This window comes from Hylobates moloch, unplaced genomic scaffold (genome assembly GCF_009828535.3).
Source record: "Hylobates moloch isolate HMO894 unplaced genomic scaffold, HMol_V3 SCAFFOLD_12, whole genome shotgun sequence".
Classification (NCBI taxonomy): domain Eukaryota; kingdom Metazoa; phylum Chordata; class Mammalia; order Primates; family Hylobatidae; genus Hylobates; species Hylobates moloch.
Window position 1 is genome coordinate 78,883,967 of NW_026652287.1, and position 15,609 is coordinate 78,899,575.

A 15,609-nucleotide genomic window follows, 5' to 3' on the forward strand; every position below is an offset into this window, starting at 1 on the left:
CATGCTCAGTATCAGGGCAGGTTTTGATTGAGAGTAAAAAAAAAAAAAAAAAAGCTTTGTATTATGCTCTCTTTCTCCCGTGCATACGGCTTGCTGAACAGGTTGTGGGGCATTCCTGAGTCTACCCAGAGGTTTTATCAGATGCCCTTGATTGTGTCTCCTTGGGATCTGTTCCCCTCTTACTTCACCCCCTCCCCCAACCCGCCTCCACCCCGCTTCCCAGGTCCCTGTCCGCTGTGGGGATGGAGAGACACTAACAGAACTGGGATGGGCGATGTTGGCTGAGCTGATCCACCTATTATTAGTGCGCGGGGATTGGCTCCTTGGCGCAGCGTACCCGAGGTGGAGCCAATCAGGATGCTGGGGCTGGGAGATGATGGGCGGACGCCTCCTCACTGGAGGGATTCCTGGAGAAGCTGCAGTGTGGGGATGCTCTAGACCGAGTACTGCCCCCAGTGTCTTTCCACCTCCTCCTGCAGCAGGGGCAGCGGCAGCGGCAGCAGCAGTTAGCAGCGGCAACTTGAGGCTGCACCCCGGGCAAGTCCCCAGGGTGGTGCTCAGCCGAGAGGGGGGCTCGCCGCCCCGAAGGGGTGTGTGTAGGGTGGGGGCGACCAGCTGGGGCCAGCTGGTGGCCCTGGAAAACCTCCCACACACCCACACCCACACACCCCTTTTGTGTTGCAGGCTGCCCCTCCAAGAGCGGAGGCAGCGAGAGTACGCGTGTGTCTCGCGCCGGTCCACGCGGGGAGAGCACTGGGGACCGAGACCCGGCACCACCTCCCGGTCCGCCCTCCAGGTAAGGAAGCGGGACTGGCGGCGCGGCCACCTCGGCGGTGCCTATCTGCTCGAATCCATCCCAAAGATTTTCTTCTCGATACACTTGGGTTTTAGTGGTGGGAGTCCGAGACCTAGGGAGGGATCCCTGGGTGGCCTATTGTGAGAAATATGAGACTACATGTGCATCTCCTGGAAAAGCACTTTGCACAGCGCCCGTGATTTAGAGCCTGGAGTTGATGTTGGGCATCCCCCATCTTCTTGCTTCCTCTTTCCTTCTCTTGTTCTCTCTCCTCCGTCCCCCACCCCCAATCTCAATCTTTTCTCTCTTTCTCTCCCACACCTCCCCTCTCGCCCTCCTCCCACCCTAAGCACGCACAGGGTTTCTTTCTCCTCCTGGAGGGGATTGCCTTTCTTAGAGGAAAGAGGGGGAGTGAAGAAAGGAGAAAGATTTCTTTCTGTTGGGGAGAGGGATATGGGGGGGGGGGACGTAAACAATATAGAATACAAGCTCTGCGAAAATCAGAGCACAGAAAACGATTAAACTGAATAAGGGGAGTAGACAAGCAGTCCAGCTTGGGCTGTCAGAGAGAGGAAGCGTCAAGTTTGACTTGATTTCCTCCTTGCAAGAGGCTATGTCTCTCACTTGATGCGTTCAAATGGAACAAAAATAAACGGACAATCCAACCCACTTTCAACTGCTTAATTGCTGTTGCTTTTGAGTGCCAACCATCTGACTTTTCCTGTTTCCATCTGTCCTGTGGGGCTAACAATTTGGTATTGCACATCAGTGTTAATATCTGAACTTTGAAAGGTTTCTTGAGTAAGAAAAAAACAATTAAAATAGATTATTACTTTCCTGAGGTTTCTTGGTATGGCCTGTTGTTGGGGGATCAAAAAATGTAAAGTTTCAAAACATTTGCAAAGGACAACAATTTTATAGGGAGGCTTGGATTTCTACTTTGAGAAAGCTAATCTTCTAGTTAGCTTTGTGTACATGTTGATATTCACTTTCTCCAGTATTAACCCTTTTGTGAAATAAAGCAGCTGTTTAACTTTTGTATGGAAGCTACATTTGTGTATGAATTTTCACTTTATTCTACCTTTCTACTATCTATTTGCATTTTATTGTCTGGATACCAAACTTATGCCTGGCTTTATTTTCTTTTAATAGGACAATATTTAATGGATGTAAACATGATGTTTATACATATTCAGCACTCCCTTTAGAAGGCATATGGAGGCTCAGTTGGACAAGAATCCTCCTGTACTGGAACAAAGTTTAGAAAGTGATGCTAGAAAGATAGCCTAAATTTTAAAAATCCTGAAGGGGAAAACATTTTTGTAACGTCTTGTTAAAAGAAAGAAAAATATATCAAAACACCAACATGCCCCTGGCTGCCTGCATAATAGGTCAAGTAAATGGTACTTGTTGGACAGAGCCTTTACAGCAGCTTCAGCAGTCTCTAATTCCATCAATGAGGATATAAGCTTTCTTTTCTTATTATTCATCAGGGACAGCTAAGCAATAGTACTGTCAGATGTAAGGAGGTATAGAGAAGTGCCTCGTTTGATGTAATAGGAAAGCATTCCAAGTGGGTCTTACCTGAATACAGAGAAATCAGCAGATGTTAGTATACAAAACACTTCTTTTAATTTATCAGGGGAAATGCAGAGTCTTACTTTTTTTTTTCTAGAAGTCCACTTGATATAATAAAAGAGAATCTTCTATCTTAACTCTGCCTGGCCTTCCACACTAATTTTGTATCTCAGAGAGTATTTTTTCACTACGTATCTTTAATATATAAGTTTACACACCAACTTAGAGAAGAACTGAATTCATTTGCCATCAGTGTAATGTGTACTATTTTCCAAACCATTTTGCATTTGAGGCAATGATCTCTCCTACCTAAATAGAATTACCAAGTCACGAAAAACGATTTTCTTTCTAGGGCTTTGACATTTAAATGAAAAAAAAAAAAAAAAAAAGTGTCTCTGTTGAAAGCTAACTCTGGTTTTTAGAGGTGCCACCTTTTGGTTACAAGGACAAAGGGACAATCACTTAATTACCTCACGTGTATGTACAACTGAATTAACAAGTTTAGACATGAAAAGATGTACAAAAAGGAAGCCAGCTGCCTTCATGTGAGAAAAATAAGATTTTATTTTCTCATTTCTCCACTGTCTTAGGAATATGTGAGAATTTAGGCTTGGTTTGTGACATTTATTTTCATGACTATTTACAAATGTTAATTATAAAAATAACATCTAAAAATATGGATATGAGTAGTTTTTCACATACTTCTAAAAATTCAATATCTATATATTGGAAATCAGAACTAATTCCAATATATAGTGAGTGGATTGTGGAGAGACCTTACATGATATATTATAGGAAATTCTTACTTTGTTATCCTACAAAATAGTCTAATGTCACAATTTCATAGAATCTTTATTTTTTCTCCCTTTGATAGGATATTTTAGTAAATCTCATTAATGTTTCAGAGTAAATATGATAATCATGCCTCGGGGTATTTTTGTCAGAATTGAAGACTGCTAATATATAGGGAAAATCCTAAAATACTAATTTCACAAAAATACCACACGATTGAGAGTTGTTGCTGAGTAGTTTTGAACTTCATTTCATAATGGGGAATATTAGTTATTTCATCTGGTCAAATTATCAGATAGTTCTAATCAACAAATATGAAAATGAATAACATCGTATATATACGATTTGCATATTAGACTGAAAATAAAACTAAAAAATAGTATTATATGCTTGTATTAATTATATGCAAGATGAGCTGGAAGATTAATAAAATAAAATGTAGAACATATTAGAAATCTGAAAGTTAATTTGAACTTCCTGTTATCCTAATAACACCATTAACATAATATCAGTTCATCACTTTTGATGTCAGTATATTAAATTGATTTTGAGTAAATTCCCAAAACAGTTAGAGCCATCTAATCTTAAAGAACAAACACTTAATGCAGACAATTATACGAGTCTGAAATATAGTTCTTATGATTTCCGGTTTATGCAACAGCCAAGAAGAGCTATCACTAATTCCAAATTGAAACATAATATTTATTTTCCTAGTGGTAATAATTAAGTAATTTGGGGGTAACAAGAAAGAAAAACAGTTTGATTATATAATGGAGCAAATCTTTGTCTAATATTACCAAAAACCCATACCAAAGTTAGACTTTCTGCCATTGTATAATGTAGGTATGGGTCTTGCATGCATTCTGCTGAAAATATAATATTTTTTAAAATTAAATATCTGATGTAGTTGTGATATTTTAAAATTTTTTAATAATTTATTTGTCGTAAATATATCTGTACCAAAAGTTCAATACATGACGTGGCTGATTTTAGCTGAATCTTTTTCACTGAAATTGACCAAAGCCATTTAAACAGAGACAAAGTATATTGCAATCTAAATAATAATTTCAGCTAGAATTTAAGGATATGTGTGTGTGTGTGTGTGTATATGCATATATTTGTGTGTATATATATATATGCATATATTTGTGTGTATATATATTCCAAAATTATATAACTTTTTCAAAAAGGATTAGAAACTCATGGACAGTAGATTATAATTTGCTGAAACTAGGGGCTATTCATGTACAAAGTACCGTTTAAAGAAAGATGACGGTGTCTTGGGAATGCTTTTAATGGTTCTTTGGTTGAAAGTCTGGGAATACTCAGAGATAATATTAATGAGAGCCTAGAGTTTTTTTCTTTTAAAATGGGGTTCTATGGCTTTGGGCAGAAATGATTTTTATATGTATCATGATTGAAAAAACTCTCAGTACAAGATGATGCACTTCTTTATACAGGAAACAAATAAGTTGAAATCATATTTTTACATGATTTAGATATGATGGCTGGTAAAACTTCTGTCTTTCTGAGGCTTTTGGCAGATGTTTCTTTCAATATTTGCATTAAGGTAAACATTCTTAATTTTTTATGTAATTGAATGGCATGATTATCATCGCATTGGGTGGGAGAATGTGGGTTGATATGTTTTCATTAAATTCCTCAAGAAATGATCAACACTTTTTCAGTCTTTTTGCAAACTTGACTTAAACTTCTCCACTAAGTGCGTCCATTTCCTTAAGCAGAAATTTAACATTTCCAAAAAAGAAAACCAGCATTTTTCTTTCAGCTGGTCATTTTAAGAGTGTTCTTGAGGAGCTAGTTTTATACGGACTATAAGATAAACTGTGGTAGCTGGGTATATGAACATCACTCCATTCATATGTACTAGCAATACAAAATAAACTTATTTAAAATTATAGTGCAAACGTATGCTACCTATTAGAAGTAAGAGAGCATGCCATCACTTCCTGTCTATATCAATAAAATTTACTTTTGTTTTATTAAAAAAGGAAAACTTTTCTTTAAAGTGGACAATAAATATATTGCTATGTTGTAGAAATGGTAAACACTAGAGATGCTATTTCTGCAATTTAAAATATAATATTAGAGATTCTATTGCAAAGAATCCTACTTTTAAAATGGCATCTACATTACATTATTTAAAAGAAAAACAATATTTAAGAGAGTTTCAAAAGAAATTAAAACTTACATTAAAGTAAAATAACACATTTATGTAGTGTTAGAAATGAATTTTCTAGCATGTCTTTGACAAATGCAAAACAGATATTTTAAAGAATTATTTCTGTAATTGCTCTAATTTTTATATTTATTTAAGCCTCAAGTTCTAACTGCTGATTTCCATACTTTACTAATAATGCAAATGAAAGGTCAAAGTTTATCTTTTTTGGTTACTGCTATTGTGGAGATACAAAGAAAGCATACTGGTCACTCCTACAAATGTCTCACATATGGTATGTTTTATGTTTAACATATTACTTATACACATAAAAAGGCATTTTGTTAAAGAGGAGCTCTAGAAAATCATAAAGCAGATGAAGATAAAAAACATGGCTTCTATTTCTTAGCTGTTTGTACAAAATGACAGCTGGGGAATTTCCGTGCAGAATGGGAATGGCCTATAAACTAGTGTAAGAATTCGATGAAACTACTTGGTTAAGATATAATTTCCAAGAGTTCATAACAGCCCTGTTGGACAACATTTCATCACAGATACTAGCTTGCAACCATGCTACGGCAATCTTAAATACTGTAAACAAGACATTTAGCTAAGTGCCTCCGTTAGAAATTAATTTCTGATTGAAATATCCACTTAATTAAACTCAGGCATGGTACTGAACTTGGTCATACCTTACCTCAAAGAACCTGTTTCTGTACTTGTGAAATATGCTTTGTTAATAATTTTAAAGTGCTTAGAGTTCCGATACTTTTTTTTTTGCCAAAGGGTATTATATAAGTAAAAGTAATTGTGTCTTATTTCCTGTGATAGATAAATGTTTTCTTTCTCTTTTGAAATCAAAGGTAAAATGCACAAATGCACTCAAATGCAAACACATTTGCAGAGCTTGAAATGTAAACATTCTTATTTTGCAAATGCTTGCATGAGAAGTATAGTCTCCTGTCCTCTTCAATCATGCTCCCTGACAGCAGCCATCATTTCAGTCCCTCGGGAATAGAAAGGAAAGCAGACAAACGACCTGAAAACTCTGGTGAAAGTTCTCATGATGTGGCCTCCAGGAACAGCCTCTTGTTTTACTCGAGGCTCATTTCCTCTGGGCCATCCTCCTTGCATGTCACTCCATGCCTACTGTGGGTAGGAAACAGGTACTTGGATTGACTGATTGCTGCTTTGAGATTCCTTGACATATTTTTTCATCAACATGAAGGCAAAAGGACATGAATACTCAGTTAAAACATGCAGAACTGTACTTACGTGAGCACTTTTAAAACACGATACTGAATCTTGTATAATTTTAGGATAATTTATGAAATAGCTTTTCTTTCTTGGAATTTCTTTTGTTTACTCACAAGTGATCCAAGCAAAAGATGAAGCTGTTAAACCATGAGTCAGTATAGTATTTTTTTAACTTAACACCTGAGGATAAAGCTGAAAGGATTGTTTAAAAAGTGTTTCAAATCATACTTGCAAAATCCATCTGTGTCTGGAGACCCTTAAATAAGCACATGCTTCATGGTCATTATTCCAGATAATTGACAATTTGTTTTTCTACAAAATCTCTAGATATTATGAAGCATCACCCACGAGCTTGCTTTTAGGATGGATTATTAATAATGTATTTTTCAGACACAATTCTATGTGAGAGTTTCTGCAAGTGTAAACAATAAGGTAACATCACAGCAGCAGGCAACACTCACTAAAATATCAATTTAGAATTGTCTGCTCTCTCTTTGAGAAGTAGAAAGAGCTAATTGAGTATATTTTTCCCTCATGATGTACTGGTCTCCAATACCCTATGCCATACAAACAGTGGACATGGTCCTTGCTTACCTCCTATGAAATATGGAAACTGTCTACTTGCTTATTTTTGAGGGAAAAAAAAACTTATCTAGAAAGATTTTTAGACAAATGATTTAATGGCCTTTGAAGCAAGGACAAGTGCTATAACAGCTTATTAAGGGATAGTTGAGCTCTAGCAATCAGGTTTTGAGTTATCAAGATTACTAGGAAGAAAAGTTGACACAGTTTCTCAGGAGAAAGACAAGGAAGCAAAGCATTGAAATCTGCTTCTGACTTGGAGTGTCTGCCAGATCCTAGTTTACAAGGCTGGCTTTCTACCTAATCCCTAGCATTTTCATCAGATTTGAAGACTGAATAAAGTGAACCATTGGGCATTAGAGCATATTTCTAGAACACTGAGACCTCTTCTATAAATAGCATAACATCACCCTTCTATTTTAACCAATGTTCAGAATCCGAGGCCACAAGTTTTTATATTTAAATATGTATAAACCAGATCATTCTATGCCTGAAAGTACTAGGGTTTTATATCTGTCTGTGTACAGGAAATTCTTCTGTTAAAAGCTTAGTTAACAATATGACATTACAAATAATGTACCTATTTTTAGTGGTTTTATTAAATTATAATGTTAAATTTAAAAAGCCAAGCATTCACCTTGAGCTGCATCTGAGCCTGATAATTCAAAAAGTGACATTTCAGTACAAAGCCAGCATACCCTTAAATTGACAAAACTGCCCTGCTTTTAAATTGTTTTGTCGAAAAGTACTTGATATGCAAGTTTCCAACGACTTTTTTTTTTTTTTTTCTGGAGAATCTTAGATACTTTCTGAACCACTCTTAGACAACACAGAATGAATATTAATGACAGGAGAGAGCTGACTCCTTCAGGCAAAAGTGGATGAGGCAAGTTCTTTTATGCCTTTGAGAATCTGTTTTATCATTTATATATTGAACACATAGCAATAGTTTTATTTCTCTTGATTTCTGGACTTTTAGACCTGTATGCATTGAAGCATATTACAACTCACAGCCTGAATAGGAAAGATTTGTTCAGTTCTCTGGTTATAAGAATGATATAGGAATTCCTTTGTGTTCCCTTCCTTTCTGTACATTTTATTCCTTTCTCATGTCTTCCCTTCCTACACTGCCCTTCTTCCTTCATTTCTTCATTCTTTCGTCTTTCCTTTCTTTTTTTGTATCTTAATTAAATATTTTCCTATAGAATCACTAAATGAAGGTTTAGTACTTTTGACCCATAGTAATCTTCACCGGCTGGATTTATTTTGTGTCAACAACTAAGAAATGTAATTCTTAGTTTGTATACGTTTTAGGTTAGCTTCACAAAATATATGTATAGATAAATAAAGGAGCAGCCTTTTAATTTGTTTATGTAATTGGCACACTTAAATGGAATGTGTCATGATTTGAATGTTTTTAAAATTTTGCATGTAAAGGACTTGCTGATAATTTCTAAACCATAACTTTTTGCAGAGAGACAATAATGTTTTAGAGTCCGAAAAACTGGCATGTACTACTTGGCATGTTTTTCTTTATTTTCTATTTTGCTATTGCAATGGTAACAAGTTATTATTTTCATGACAGGCATGCAGCACTGCATTTTTATTTATTTATTTATTTTGTTGCCTTGTTTGATGTTGATAATGAAGAGGTTCTCGCTCTTACGGATGCAATGAAGGAGACTCAAGTGTTGTTACTTGCCTGCAATTACAAATTTAGAAAGCCTCTTATATTTTTTGTCTGTTGGAACTTACTGCCTCAGCACTTAATAAAGGGCGGAAAAGCATGTTTTGTAATTCTCTTTATATGTAAGAACTAGTTTGCCTTTGCTTATGTAACATCATTATTGAGTATAGGATACATAGTCTTTCTTTATCCCACTGAAAAAATAAGAAAGATTTGATATACCATTATTTCTTCTGTGACTCTAATTGCAAAATAATTGAGTTTGTGCTTTAAAATTATTCAAGGGACATTTTTGTAATCCACAAGAAAAGTCACTAAGCTTGAGTCACTAGGCTAATTTGGCCTTTAGTCATTGCTATATCACTGTGATGTTAGATAAGTCACCTTATTTGTCTTCTTATTTGTAAACTCCATAGTTCCAAGCCACCAAGTAGGGTGCAATGAGAAGTGATTGGAATCATAAGTGTTGTAGCTTTATCACTAACTCTCCAAATTTATCTCTTATTATTCTCCTCATTGATATTCATACACATCTTCTTGCTGTTCCTTCACACAACATTAGTGGAAGTTGTTGAATCTATTGATACTTTTTATCTTCTATTCCAAGGTAGAGTGGTTAAACATTCTGCTCTAAGTGAACATAACCCAACCATAATTATTATTCAATTCAAATGTGAAGTCTATCAGTTGGCAATTCTTTGTGTTAAGAAACACATTTGGGAGCAATAGCTAATAGCCATACCATTGCAATGTGGATTAATATAAGTGTGTTTGTAGCTAATTTGATTTAAGAAAACAGGAATTTTAGTTGGGAAGGGCCTATAGAAAGAATACAAAATTATATGAAACATAGGATAGGTATTAATGGAGATATTTGAATGAATACAGATAATCATATTGTTTCTTACAATATGTCAGGCACTTTTCTATATACTTTCCATGCTTCATCCCATTTAATATTCTCAATAACTCCTTGGGATTTGTGCTAATTTGTTCATAATTTTTAAGTGTGAAAGTCGTGGAAAAGTAATAATTGAGTAACTTCCCAGGGTCACATTATGTAGTAAGATGTAGAATTAAACCCAAGCTACCTATTTACAGAGCCAATACTCAATCATAGGTAGTCACACAATCAATAAAATCATAAATGGCAGAAGAAGAGAATATATGGTGGCAAAGAGGTAGAGATACCTAGAAGAGATTAAATAGTGATAGGCAAATTGATCCACTTTATAGGTTAGGTCAATATGAGCATGATGGCAATAGGATAAAAGTATGAAACTTAGAGAGCTGGATTCAGATAGCCAACTCTGGAATGGTGAACTTCAATAAGATATTTCCCCAGGAATGAAAATGCAGTAATGTTTGCAAATTGTCTGGTACCCTGTTACTATGTGGTAGATTTGACCACCTTTGCTCTCTCTTTCTCTTTTTTTATTCTCAGAAATTCTTTCTCTTGTAAAAATGCCACCTGACTCAAAACGCTTAAGCAAGAAAAGGGATTTTGGTGCTCATGTGACCATAAAGTTCGTGAATACTCTGGCTTCAGTCATAGGTGGAAATGGGAACTCACACCATGTGGTCAGAACCAAGCCTATTCTCCTTCCCACCACTGTACCACTAGTTCTCAATAATTTAACGACTGGTATGATAATACCAGTGTGAAAAGTCGACCTATAAGAGGATATCAGCTGAGTTGAGTGTTAATTAATTCTAGTTATGTCCTTGCCTTACTCTCTTTGGCTTCCTCGCTTTTTAATGCAGAAGGGTAGATAGTCTTTATTCATCTCATTGCAAAGATAAGAAGAAAGTCCTTTACAAGACTTGAAGAAATTCAGCTTATTAGAACTAAGAACAGCAAATTGCAGAGCCATTTGCGTATAAAGGAGAATTTCAAACTTTTATTAGTTTTGTAAGGAAGGAGGGGTTATTTCAAGGAGTTTTTAAAGTTCTAATCTATATATGCTACAGATTAAATGTTATCAATTTGTACAAATATATTATACATTTTTATCTTTGCTATACCCCGAATTGAAGAGGAAATATTTGGGAATAATATATTTCTTCAGTAAGTATGATGATGTTCCTATTATATGCCAGACACCATTTGGATGCTGGGGATACAGAAATAAAATAGTAGACAGGTTTCCTGCATGTAGGAGCTTACATTCTAAGGAAGAAGAGAGACCATTAAAAACAACAACAAAACATAGCTATGGTACTTATATAATAAATACTACAAAATCATAAAATAGGCGAATAAATAAAACAGAGCAATAGTGGGGAATGTGATCAACCAAAAGGAAAGGGAGCCAGCCCTATAACTATCAGGGGAAAGCCCCTAGGTCAAATGAAGCAACCAGTACAGAAGCTCTACAATGGGAACTAGTTTGGTCTATTTAGGTATAAAGACACTGGTTTTATGTGTTTCCCCTGCCTTAATATTTTAATTAAAAATAATCTGCAAACAGCATTAAGAAATTTTCAAAACAGTGTAATCATGTATAATCTCACCATGCTTTAAATATATGCTGTCTCATTTCTGTGTAATATGTTTCCAGTGTGTGTTCATATGCTTACATTTTTTATGGCGACAATCATAGAATATACACTGTTTTTACTTTTACTTTTAAAATGTATTCTCAGGTGTCTTGTAGACATATATTTTTATCCTCCAGTTTTATCTTCAGAAGAGTAACTGCTTTTCTTTTATCCTGTATTTTCCTCACTTTCTGCATATCTTCCGTTTCTTCAATCTTAATAATTTTTTCCCTTTCCCTTCATTTCTGAAGAAATTAAATACATGGCCTAACTCCAGTTTTATTGTTCCTATAAATTTAAGTCAACACCTTAACTTTTTATCACATTCATGACATTTTTCAATGCAATTTCCTTTTGAGTATATTTTTGATTATATCCTACAAAACTCTAATTTAGATTTTGAAACAAAAGTAAATAAACACGGAAAACATAATGAAACAAATCATTTTGTGTCGATTATCACTTAGACAACACAGGTCTTGTAGCATTAACCGGAAATTATTTTTCCACTATCTAGTCTCATATCCTGGTTTCAAGAACTCAATAACCTAAGTCTACTTAGGTCGCTATATGATAGTAAACCAGTTTCCTACAAAGGCGTATTAACTTTTGTGAGACTGCAATACCACTCAATCTGCTGCACAGTAATGAAGTAATAATTAAAGCATCAATCTTAAATGTTCCTCTTTTTTTCTGCTAATGCTCTCTATAGACATTATATTCTGATAATAACATGTTTTGAAAATGGAGGGTTTTTTTGTTGTTGTTGTTGTTTTTGCAAAACTACTCTGTTCCATCAGGCTCTTTTGTATCCTAAATATTTTATGTTATACTATATATATGTGTGTGTGTGTATATTTATGTGTGTGTGTGTATATACACACACACGCATATATAGTATATTTTGATTTTTTAAATGCACCTGGCTCCTCTAGTAAATGCCAGTTTTTCAGAATTTTGCAATGACATTTTTATCACCTCTGACTCTTCAGTACCTGAAAGATATTAAGGAGTGAATATTTTATAGAATATTTATTGAATGAGTGTATTAGTCTGTTCTCAGGCTGCTAATAAAGACATACCTGAGACTGGGCAACTTATAAAGGAAAGAGGTTTAATGGATTCACAGTTCCACATGGGTGGGGAGGCCTCAAAATCATGGCAGAAGATGAAGGAACAGCAAAGGGATGTCTTATGTGGCGGTAGGCAAAGAGAGAGCATGTATAGGGGAACGCCCCTTTATAAAACCCCCAGATCTCGTGAGACTTATTCACTATCACGAGAACAGCACAGGAAAAACCTTTCCCCATGATTCAGTTACCTCCCACTGGGTCCCTCCCACAACATGTGGGAATTTTGGGAACTACAATTCAAGATGAGATCTGGGTGGGGACACAGCTAAACCATATCAATGAGTAAATCCACTAACTCTATATTTTCTAACATTTTTAACTGGCATCCAAATTTAGTATACGCATACACACACTATTAGCAAAAGTTCTATGAAATATTACTTGTTATGCTTTCTGATACTTTTCAATTATCCTTTTCTATTTCATTAAAAAAGTACTGGTCATGATTAACTAAGTTTATATTACAATCTAACAATGTATAAGAGCCTGTACTTTTTTTTCTTTTTGAGACAGATTCTGGCTCTGTCATTCAGGTTGGAGTGCAAGCGCATGATCCTCCCAACTCAGCCTCCTGAGTAACTGGGACTACAGGAGCATACCACCACGCCTGGCTAATTTTTGTATTTTTTTTGTAGAGACAGGGTCTCACTATGTTGCCCAGGCTGGTCTTGAACTCCTAGGTTGAAGAGATCTCCCTGATTCAGCTTCTCAAGGTACTAGGATTACAGGCATGAGCCACCACACCTGGCCTCAAAATTATACTCTTCTTGCTGTATTCGCATACAGGTAATTTTGTGTGAATTTATAATGCATTATTTTTAAGCCCACAATGAATCTAGCACCAATGCCGTTATTGGCCACTCTTAAGCAGATTCATGTCAGTTGGCTACCTTCTAACGGATTCAGCTAATAGCTCTTAAGTTTCTTTTTGGTTGTCATGGGGTTGATATATTGCACTCTTTTTTTTTTTTATGGATAAACTTTCTTGTAGATCAGAAGAGGATACACGAAAGGACTAAGGGATTACCTCTTTTCCTTTAAAATAGTGAGTGGAGAACTAGTCTATGGAAAATATAGACAATGAAGATTGAGCATAGGTATTTAGAGTTTTGTATTCAAATTAAGAAACAAATAACATAAAATCTGTCAATCCGTCACCAAGTACATAATGTGGGAATTTTACTAAATGATTTCCCTGACACCTTTCAGTGCCAACATGTGAAGGTCTGTAATTGACTATGGCATTTTGCTCCAAGAAAATCAGACATATGAGTAACCCAGCACATAAAGCCTTTGGCTTCCCTTCTAACATTTGAGTACTCTCATAGTGGTGAATAAAGTTGAATATTATGTCTTTCATCTTTCAGTCATTCATTAATCTACTAAAAAATAAAGTACACAAACAAACTCCAAGACACCATTAGCCACCCATAGAAGAATTGAGTACCGTCTAGTTAAGAGTGAAATCATAAGGAAGTAATGATTCACTCACATGTGAGCTGTGAAATAGCATTGTGTAGGATATTCTGTGGTAGCAAACAGTACAAAAGCCTCAAGGGCTTCAGCACAAAACTTTATTCCTTGAACATACCACATAGCCACTGAGGATCAGAGTGTTTGGAGAGTACATAGGGGAGAGTGTCCTCTGATTTACATAGTCATCCAAAAATCTAGAGTCTGAGAGCTCCAGTGCCCCAGTGTCTTATAAGGCTGTCATCTCAATGTAAGGTTTAAGGATTCATTGCAGTAGGGCGAAGAGCATCAGAATTTCTTACCAGCAATTATCTACTATGACCCTGTAAAAGATACATAAAATTTCTGCTCACAGTCTATTAGCCAGACCCAGTCACGTGGCTCCTAATTACAAGGATATAGGAAGTATAACACACCCATTCCCACTCCAGGCTTGGAAGAAGAGGATATGGGCAAGTATTTGAAGAGATAAGCTGCATCAGGAAAATGCAAAGTTTTCTGCAAACACATGAGAGTGAATGACAGCTGAAACAGCAATGGCTTCATACAGGAGGTGATGCATAAGATATACGCTGAGCGACTTTGGGGTTATGTTAGGTGTTCAGTTCATTCATTAATGAAAGCATCTCTTTTTAAAAATCTAAGTCTCCAACAATGATATGTGTTTGGCTCAGAAGGCCAGCACTCCTGGCAAATTTGGAAGCTGAACTAAATCATTCCCCTCTTACTAGGATTCCTGACACATAGTCCAACCACCTACATGGCAGATCTATTTAGATGGCTGAAAGACATCTCAAACTCACACATTCAAATTGAACTCATCTTCATCAACATATCTAGCCCTTCCCTAGTGTCTTCCATCTTAGTGAATGATTGCACCATTCATCTAATTTTGTTATCTAGAAACCTGAGAGTTATATTTGTTTCATGTCTCTCATTTTTAATCTCAAATTCAGAATATGTAAGTCTTGATAAAATTTTTAACTCATAAATATCTTTTGAATATGTTTACTTTTCTCTATCTTCATTGCAGCACCATAATTCAAATCAACTTGCCTTCTCGAATCTATTATCCTTAACTTGACTTTCAAGTCCATGCATTATCTGGCCCTACCTATTCACCAGCCTCATTTATCATATTGTTCCTTTGTTCTGATACTCTGGCCATATTGGCCTTCTTTCAGGTTTTTAATACTCCAGATTTTTTTTCTGACTCAGGATCTTAACACATGCTGATTACGATGTTGGAGTGCTTTCTTTTCTCTTTTATCTGGTTAAATTCTGTGCAGCCTTCAGATCTCAACATAGGTATCAGCTATTCAGGGAAGACATTTTTGCCTCTCAGAATCACTCAGAACTTTGCATTGTACCTCCTCATAGTGACCTGTATTTTCCCTTTACAGAATTTATCAATTTATGATTATATATTTATTTGGGTGGTTATTTGATTAGTAACTTCTTCCCCAACCAGATTTGGAGTTTCAACAAAACAGGCGTGATCTGTTTTCCTCATCCGTGTGGATCAGAGCCTCACAGATAGTAATTAGTCATTATATTACATTCCTGCTTCAGATCCTTCCCACTGGCTGGA

General features: G+C 35.8%; 1 protein-coding gene across 4 annotated transcripts in view; it reads left to right on the forward strand.

The window, feature by feature from the left end:
- Window positions 1-415: 415 nt before the first annotated feature.
- SYT1 (synaptotagmin 1) overlaps window positions 416-15,609 on the forward strand; it is a 578,577-nt gene continuing 563,383 nt past the window's right edge. For all 4 annotated transcript variants that reach the window (XM_058425422.1, XM_058425424.1, XM_032170814.2 and 1 more), the window contains exon 1: window positions 416-796. The gene's annotated coding sequence lies outside the window, so the exon portion shown is untranslated. The remainder of the gene's footprint in view (window positions 797-15,609) is intronic.